Genomic DNA, 9,904 nt, shown 5'->3' with positions numbered 1-9,904 from the left:
CTGACCTTCAATTTTAAGTGCCATCATATTTCAAACATGCTGATCTAAAGAAAAAAAAAAAGCTCCTGATGCTAACATGCACTGTCACAGGGGAGCAGAGCTGTAGAGCTGTAAGACCTACTGTATTGCATGTGTTTATTTTGGATGGCATGGCTATAGGCGTGCTGCTGTGCTCTGGGGAAATTCGCTGACTCCCTGAAAAAAGGGCTAGAGGAGGCGTGGGATGATGGGAGAGCAAATCTAAGGTGATCTGTTAGCATTGGCTGTGAAACTGTCCTTTAGAACTGAGGAAGGTAATATCTGAAATACATAATAGAGATTTTTATTTTTAAAAACTCTGAAAATCACAACTCTGAATCACCTGGTAACTGATACCATTTCTTCTAACTGCAATGTGATTATTTGATAACTTGGAGACAGATAGACCAACATATAAATTATTTTAGGGTAACATTGTTGCTAGTGGGTCACTGAATGCAATCTTGTGCCTTTCAAAGTAAAAAGAGAACACATTTAACCATGATCTAGACTGCAGGGAAAAAATTCTGGTAGTGTAGCGGCATGAATTGGGTTGCTAATCTCAGGATCAGCAGTTCAAAACCACCAGCTCTTCCATGGGAGAATGATGAGACTTTCTGCTCTCATTAAGATTTACAGCCTCAGAAACCCTGTACGGGGTTGCTATGAGTTGGAACTGACTCTACGGCACATAACAACAACAACAAGACTGCAGGTGGTTTGAACCACAAGGTCAGTGGTTCAAACCCACCAGTCAATCCTCGGAACCCCTGTGCAAGGGTGGGGAATTTTTTTTTTTCTGCCAAGGGCTATGTGTATATTTATAACACCATTCGTGGGCCATACAAAATGATCAATTAAAAATTAGCTTACTATAATGTGATCATTGGACCTGCAGTTGCCTTGGCAGGGCCAGACCAAATAATTTCACAGGCCTTCTACAACCTGAGGAGGCCTGGTGTGGTGCTGCAGGTTAAGGCGCTGGACTGCAAAGTCAGATCAAACCACAAAGTCGGCAGTGCAAGTTTACCAGCCACTCCTCGGAAACCCTATATAGGGTTGCTATGAGTCGGAACCAACTCGATGGTACTTAACAACAACTTTCCATTTTGATGACAGCAACTCATTACAAATACCTTGGTGAGACAGGTGGGTGTTTGTATTCCAGTTTATTTAGAAATGGGTCGACAGCTGACCCAAGGCATTAAGAGGAAAACTGGCATTTGAGTTTATATGAAAACTTAATATTGTCTGCATACAAGACCTATTCTAACTTGCAACATAAACTAAAACATATTTCGGGAAACTAGGGGTTATAGAAATACCAAGAACTGTTACAAGAATTTGCGCAATAATGCTGTTTTTCAAGGTGGATTTTCTAGAGCAGGAACTCCCATCTGAATGAGCATATAACCGGTTTAAGAAGCTTATATTTGAACAACTGCCTTGCCTGAGTGAAAATATTACTTCTGCCCAAAATAACATTGATCCAGCCTTTTAATAGTGAGTAGAATATGTTTCTGCTATGTCCTTTGAGTGTTTGCTTTTTTCTTGTCCAGTGAGGACAGCTTCACAACCTCAAGGCGGCTATGTTCTTAAACAAAGGTGGGGAGTCCTGGATGGCAGACAGGTCAGATAAAGGGGTGTAGTTTACAAAAGTTCACTCAAGACTCTAGATTCATAGGAAGAGAGGGACTGAGAGCTGGCAGCCAGGAGGCAGAGTTGCAGAATGTGCCCTTTGGTGGCTTAAATTATTATATATGCCTGAGTGTTTAAAAAACAAAACAAAACCCACACACACTAAAATGAATAGAGAGAAATACGGTTAGCTGATGGTACACGGAGGGGATTATAATCATTGTAATGAAACAAAGTATATGATTTGTTGAATGTAAAACTGATGATCTGTCCCGTAAACTTTCACTCAATTCACAATAAAAACTTTAAAAAAACCCCCAAAAACCAAAAAAAAAACAAAGCTCACTCAAAATGTTAGTATAGTTTCATATCTGGAAAGCAAAATAATGATACTTGCTTTTTTCATATAAGACTACAGAAAGCTCATCAAAATCATCTTAGCTGCTTTGGATATGCTAGGTACCCAAGAGTCCTGATGTGGCACTGTAGGATAAGCACTGGACAGTAAGGTCGATTTGAACCATAAAGTGCTGGGTCAAACCCACTAGCCACTCCTCACAAACCCTAGACAGGGTCACTATGAGTTGAAACTGACTCAACGGCACTTAACAATAATAGTTGGAGCTGAAAGAAAGCCTGCTTCTCTGCCACTCACAGGTAGCCTCTATAAGGAAACCTTCAGACCAGAGAAAATTCAGATTTGAGTAAAATCTCTAACGCTCATCCACCATCAAAAGGCTGGAGATGACAGTGTGCAAGGCTTAGCTACTCAGGGCAGTTACAGATGTTAGGCTTCAAGAGAAAGTCTTTCAGGACCCTATCATCAGCTTTACCTGCTTCGGGTTCCTCACAGAGCTTCTTTGTTTTCGAGCTCAGCGTTGGATGTGTAACCCCAAAGGGGTTCTATTCACCTGCCATTAGGTGATACAATAGATACAGGGCTCAGAGGAAAGTGTTTATGGTGTATCAAGATACAGGAGAACAGAAGAACAGGAATCTCCCAAATCTGCCTCCCCAACTGGAGGGCAGCCTGGAGTTCTTAAGGGGGAAGGTAATCAAGATTATAGAATTGTGGTCAGACATTGTTAGGGTGGTTGTGTTCTGAGTGACAGTTCTCTGTTGCTGATTTCAACTTTATTTAAGGAGGAGAGTTGTCCCCCTTTGGGGACCACAGTTCTGCTTTGGAGATTGAAGAAGGGGTGATTAATTATGGCATGTAGCTAGGGAGGTTGTTGAACTTTAACTACAGTGGCTGCTTTGAAGATGGCTATTCAGGTTCCATTTAATTTTGTTGTTGTTGTTGTTAAGTGCCATCAAGTCAGTTCCGAATCATACCAACCCTGTCTGGGAGTTTCCAAGGAGCAACTGGTGGGTTTGAGCTGCCAACCTTGTGGTTCTCAGTCTAGTGCATTTCATTTTAGGCTGTTGAAACCTTCTTGGTGTCATTTCTCAGTGCCCCATTTCTGATTGGATCTATTAATCCTAGTCCCTTCCCTGACCTCCTGGGAAGTGGGGTATAGGGTGAACTAGGAGAGGGAGACCACCATCCTATGCCAGAGGCCCTGAGCCCAGAGGGGTTGTGGGAATTGGAGAGGGAGAGAAGTTAAGATGCTCTTTGGCCTGCCCCTTCCCAGCCACACCTGGAAGAGGCCCAGCACAGCAACCCCACTGACAAAGCACCCAGCTAGAGACTTGGGGACCAAACCTGACATTTGCCAAAGAACAAGAAGCTGTTCTTAGATAACTCCTCAGCCATGGCACAGCTGCATCCATCCCAGAAAGCTGACTTTTATTGTAGAAGACTTTATGTGAACACAGAACCCAGGACCCAAGGCAGACACCCTCATATCTGGAGTCCTGGCTTTTCCATCTCTTCTACATTTGGCCATCCTTTTCCACGAAGGGATGATGTAGTGCTCGGCATGCCAGTCAAAGAGAATCGAGGAATGGCCAACAAATACTGAAGGAAGAGGGAAAGAGTGAAAAATGTATGTAAGACGAGGAAATTCAACAACAAATTCTGTTAACAAAGTTTCGATGGGAGAGAGTTTTTTCCCAGTTCTCATAGGCTTTTTTCTGTATAATCTTGGGTGTTTTTTTTTCTTTTCTTCTCTTCTTCTTTTAAAAGCTGCATTTGTCAATAGGGGTTGGAACATCCAATGTTTTTATTTCAGTGACTAAATCTCCAGTGACTAGCACATGTATCATAAAATGTATTTTTAAAGCAGGTTTGAACTTTCACACAATCTGTTTTGAACAGTGTTGTGCACACCTATGTACATACATAGTGACTGTAGTTCCGGTTCCAATGTTTTGCTTAAAATTGTGACAGAACAAAAAATGTCAAATGCATGCTCTAATGAAAACACTGCTATAGCACCTACCAGGCTGGTATTCCTGGGGAAATTACTGAAAGCATTTGGGAATCAAGGTGATAACTTGGTCATGTAAAGAAGTCACTCTAGGTTTGGAGGAGTCGAGAAGCTGAGGATTCTAGACTCATGGAAAGAGAAAGGCTGTGTGCTGACAGCCAGGAGGCAGACTTGAAGACTGTACCCTTTGGTTGTTTAAATGGTTATATATTCCTAAGTGTTTTTGTGTACAAACACCGCCTACACCCCCTCCAAAAACAAACGAAAACAAAGGGAATAGAAGCAAATACTGTTGAGTGATGATGCACGGAGGAGATTGTAATCATTGCATTGAAACGATGAGTGTAAAACCGATGTTCTCCCATGTAAACTATCACTCAGTTCACAATAAAAACGTAAAAAAAAAGTTGCTTTAAAGGTAGATGAAGCTGCTCTTTGGCCCAGTGCACTTTCCCTACCTTGTTTGATCAGCAGGGTCACATCGGAGGTGTTTGTAAAGCAGATTGATCTCCAGGGGCCACACCAGTCCTTCTGAATCAGAATCTCTGGAGGCAAAGTTGAAATCCACACTTTTCTGTGCTTCCCTGGGTGATTCTTGTTGTCAAAGAAGCTCTAGTAGACCCAATAAAATGGCAAATGGGCTTTGGAAGTTGATTTTTAAAAATGCATGTAGGTGGAATTAGTTCATTGCATCAGTTTTCCTTTGTGGACACTTTTTATGGAAAACACTTTTCAAATGGTAGTTCTATGTTCAACGAGAAAAGATTCACCATGTATGATACCAAAATATAAGGGCTGACCTCTTGTTTTGTACGTTTGTAAAAAGTGACAACTGATGAGCCTAAGTGTCATCAAATAGCCATTTGAAAATGAATGAAAACGTTTATGCTTCAGAAAGTGCTAAAGCCTCTACTGACCCAAATACCAAGAAGAGCTCTTTTAGAAATCCCTGCATCATAGAGGACATCGAATGAGGGATATTATTGCTGATATCCGATGGATCTTGGCTGAAAGCAGAGAATGCCAGAAAGATTTTTACCTGTGTTTTATTGACTACACAAAGGCTTTTGATTGTGTGAATTATGACAAGCTATGGACAACATTATGAAGTATGAGTATTCTGGAACACTTAATTGTGCTCATGAGGAGTCTGTACATGGACCAGAGCATGGGAACACTGAATGGTTTAAAATTAAGAAAGGTGTGTGACAGGGTTGTATTCTTTCACCATATTTATTCAACCTGTATGTTGAGCAAATAATCTGAGAAGCTGGGCTATATGAAGAAAACCATGGCATAAGGATTAGAGGAAGGCTCATTAACAACCTGCAATATGCAGATGATACAACCTTGCTTGCTGAAAGTGAAGAGGACTTAAAAACACTTAGTGATGAAGATCAAAGACCACAGCCTTCAGTATGGATTGCATATCAATGTAAAGAAAACAAAAATCCTCACCACTGGACCAATAAACAACATTCTTATCAATGGAGAAAAGATTGAAGTTGTCAAGGACTTCTTGGATCAACTATCAACACTCACAGAAGCAGCAGTCAAGAAATCAAATGACGTATTGCATTAGGCAAACCTCCTGCACAAGGCTTTTTTAAAGTTTTGAAGAGCAAAGATGTCAGCTTGAAAACTAAGGTGTGCTTGTCCCAAGCCATGGTATTTTCAATAACCTCATATGCAAGTGAATAAGGAAGACCATAGAAGAATTGATGCTTTTGAGTGATGATGGTGTTGGAGGAGAATATTGAAAGTGCCATGGGCTGCCAAAAGAACCAATAGACCTGCTCTGGAAGAAGTGCAGCGAGAGTGCTCCTTGGAGGCCAGGACGGCCAAACTTCGTATCTCATACTTTGGACATATTGCCAGGAGGGACCAGTCGCTAGAGAAAGATATCATGTTTGATAAGGTGGAGGGTCAGAGAAAAAAAGGAAGACCCCTAGTGAGATGGATTGGCAAAATGGCAGCATCAGTGGGATCAAGCATGGCAACGATAGTGAGGTTGGCCAGGACCAGGCAGTGTTTCATTGTGTTGTGCATAGGGTCACTCTGAGTCAGTGCCAATGCTATGGCACCTAACAACAACAACATCTTAGAAATGTAGTTTCTTGACATTTTCTTGGGATCTTCATTTGCAAAAACCTATCCATCTTTTGGGAGCACGGTGTTCGATATTATAAGCACTGGACTGAGAACCACAAGGTCGGTGGTTTGAGCCCACCAATCATTCTGCAAAAGAAAGCTGAGGCTTTCTGCTCCCACAAAGATTCAAAGCCTCAGAAATCCTATACAAGGTCACTATGAGTCAGAACTATGTGACGCTTAACAACATCTGTCTTTTACCTACAGTGCAAAGATGGGTAATTAATAGATGTTGTTGTGGCTAGGTACCATTGAGCCAGTTCCTACTCACAGCAACCCTATCCATAACAGAATGAAACACTGCCTGGCCCTGCGCCATCCTCACAATTGTTGGTATGCCTGAGCCATTGTACCATTGTTGGTATGCCTCAGCCATTGTACCTGAGCCATGCTGTTGCCATTGTACCAGTCCATCTCATTGAGAGTCTTCCTCTTTTCCGCCAACCCTCCACTTTACCAAACATGATGTCCTTCTTAAAGGATTGGTCCCTTCTGATAATGTGTCCAAAGTAGGAGAGATGAAGTCTCACCATCCTGGCTTCTAAGGAACATTTTAGCTATCCTTCTTCCAATATAGATTTGTTCAAATGAATAAATGGATTTATGAAAAAGTGGCCAGGTAGCTGCAGGATCAATCCAGGGCCTGATGCGTGTACTCTGTTTATTACCTTCTTCCTTTACACCTTCCAACTGTTACCATCACCTTCCTTAACAGAAGGACAGTTGGAGTCTCAAAAAGGTCCAAAATTTGGTTGCAGCCACACACCTGAAAGCTGGTTTCAAAGTCCATTCTCCCGCCTACCCATGCATCCACTTGTCTGCACTTGAAATGACCCAGTTGCATGGATAACAGTCATGAAGTCACCTGTATCATTCTGCGTATTGCTGTGAAGTTCAAGATCATGACAATTACATATTTAAATATTTCTCATTTGATGTTTTCCTAGGCATATGGCATCTATCTTCCTTCTGTTTATGAATCACTAAAATGGAATGCACCACTTAAAGGAATTAAGGAAATCCCAACCCACTTGAAGTTTATTAAACCAATCTATAAGCATGGGTCTCTCTGCCAACAAGAATTCTCTGTTTTCTAATCAATGTCCCTAGGTTACTTTAAAAAATCTTTACTATATTTCCACATTTTTCATACAAAATAAAAACTCTTAGAATCTAGGGATTTTTCAGTTATTCTAAACGGAAACGCTCAGAATTTCATTAAGACAAACTTTTCAAGAGACCCAGTCATTTAACTGCTAACTTCTTGAATAGTATGAGAATGAGTCAAAAATTATCTGCATTCTGGCTAGATCAAAATACCTGTCTACATCCACCGTTGATGACAATGTTGAGCGTGCATGTGAAATGATTCTGTCAAATAGATGAGTGACAATAGATTATGTGGCAAATCATTTGTATATCAGCCATGATTCTGACTATGAAATAATCCATGACTGACTTGGGTTTTGAAAAGTTTTGTGCAAGATGGGTACCTAGTATAAACAGAAGCACTTGGACATGTGCACACAAAATCTGGACTGATACTTGAAGGAAGATAAGAGTTTCTTTTACAAAAATGTTACTGGTAACGAGACATGGATTCATCACTATGAGCCTGAGAGTATACTGCTGAGTATGGAATGGAAACATCCTCAATTGCCGGCCGAGAAAAATACAAGACTCAACCATCCACTGGAAAATTGATGCTTATAGTTTCCTGGGATTCTCAAGGGCTAGTATTGGAACACTATCAGGAAAAAGGCTCAACAATCAACAGTGCTCATTACAGTGAGATGCTCACTGAAGAACTGAAATTTAAACTTTGGATTAAACACAGACGACTGCTATCCAAGGATGTTGCGATCTTGCATGCCAATGCACGTCCTCATACCTCTGCCCACTCTCTTGACACTCTGCAGCAACTTGTAGGTGTTAAAGCGTCTTCCCTATAATCCTGATCTTGCTCCATCGAACTTTCACCTGTTTGGTCCCCCCGAAAGCAACTCTTTGAGGATGAAGATTCACCTCTGATGAAGAAGTAAAGACAACGGTACATGCGTTGCTTAAAACTCAGCCTAAAACATTTTGTAATAAGGGAATGTGAAAGCTTGTTGATAGATGGACAATGTATATTGAAAAGCAAGAAGATGTTTTTTTTTAAAAAATTATGTATTTGTCTTTTCTGAAAGTTGATTAAAATAAATTCTACAGTCAGTGTGTGGATAATTTTTGACTCACCCTTGATATTTGCATATGCTTATGGTTGGACTCCTGGTTGGACTCACTGGACTGTGAACAACAAAGTTGAAACCCACCAGCTGCTCTTTGGAAACCCTCGGAATTGACTCAAATGGAGTTAACAATACTTGCAGTAATGTGGTACTCAAGATTATCAAGTGCTATCCCCATGGTGGAATTCTGGTGTGGCGCTGTAGGATAAGCACTGGACTGTTAACCTAAAGTCGGAGGTTCAAACCTACCAGCTGCACATCGGAACCCTATACAGGGTCGCTATGTATCATAACCGACTCGATGGCATTAACAACAACAGTGGTTGGTGATGTCTTTGGTTTTTTTAAAAAACATAATGAAAGCATTCAAATTTAAAACATTTGGGATCTGAAAAAACAAAAACTGAAGACACAGATTCAAAGTGAGTATTCCAGAAGTCTTTTCAATCTGCTTCACCTGAGGGCGAAGAATTTTATTGCCAGGAAAAGCTTTGATAAGTTGAGAATATATTGCATAATTAGTCACAGAGTTAGCAATATTTGGCCCAGAAAGGTATAGTATGACTTTAACTTAACATTGCATGATACCCCATAATTCTCTAAAACTTTCAAGTTTTAAGAACCCATAGAAATCAGGGTGGATGAAGCTTGATATTTCTGACAGAGAGATATACTGTTTGCTTAGCCTCTAAAAATATAGTAGAAATAGACTTTACATACAACTCTGTATGTTTTTTAAAAGTCATTTTGTTATATAAGCTTTCTTTCATGACAACTGTTACAGAATTAAACAGATTGCACAGTGGTTTTGTTTTTCAATGCTTATATTTTTGCAATCACCGTATTTGTCAATTTATTTTTCCATGAGAAAAATCAACATTTAAAGGGTCCAAAAAGAAGCTGATAAAAGTCCTTATTTGTTTTTAGGAGACATTTATAAACTTACCTCACTGTTTCTTTGATTGAGAGAGAAACTGTCATAGGAAGGTAAAAATAACCAGCCTCATCACCTCCCAGAACAACTCCACAGGCTAGAGATACAATTACTCTAAGAGTTAGTCTTATTTTTAACGCATGGGAAATAGCAAAATGATCATGCCAACATAAGGAATATATATAATACTTCATAAATGCCTAATGATAAAAAAATGACAGTCATGGTTAGATGCAACTTAGCAGTCTTATATCAGATGCAACTACATATTGAATGCTCATTCCGGTTATATTTTACATTCAATCTTCATCAAATTAAGCTATGTATAAATGGCATTATGAAATTAACACTGATATCACAAGAGGGTCGTATTCGGCTACTGCACAACCATGACATGCAAGTAACTATGCATTAGCTGTAAACAGTTGAGTGTCATTACCTTCCAGAAAATCCAAAGAACATGGAAAGTACTAAACATCAAGTATTTTTAAATGGCTTTCATATTGAACAAAAAGTATATTGTATATAACAGCTTTGGATACCTGACACGGTTCTCTCCA

This window comes from Chrysochloris asiatica, unplaced genomic scaffold (assembly GCF_000296735.1).
Source record: "Chrysochloris asiatica unplaced genomic scaffold, ChrAsi1.0 scaffold00003, whole genome shotgun sequence".
Lineage (NCBI taxonomy): Eukaryota > Metazoa > Chordata > Mammalia > Afrosoricida > Chrysochloridae > Chrysochloris > Chrysochloris asiatica.
This window is presented reverse-complemented; position numbering follows the sequence as displayed.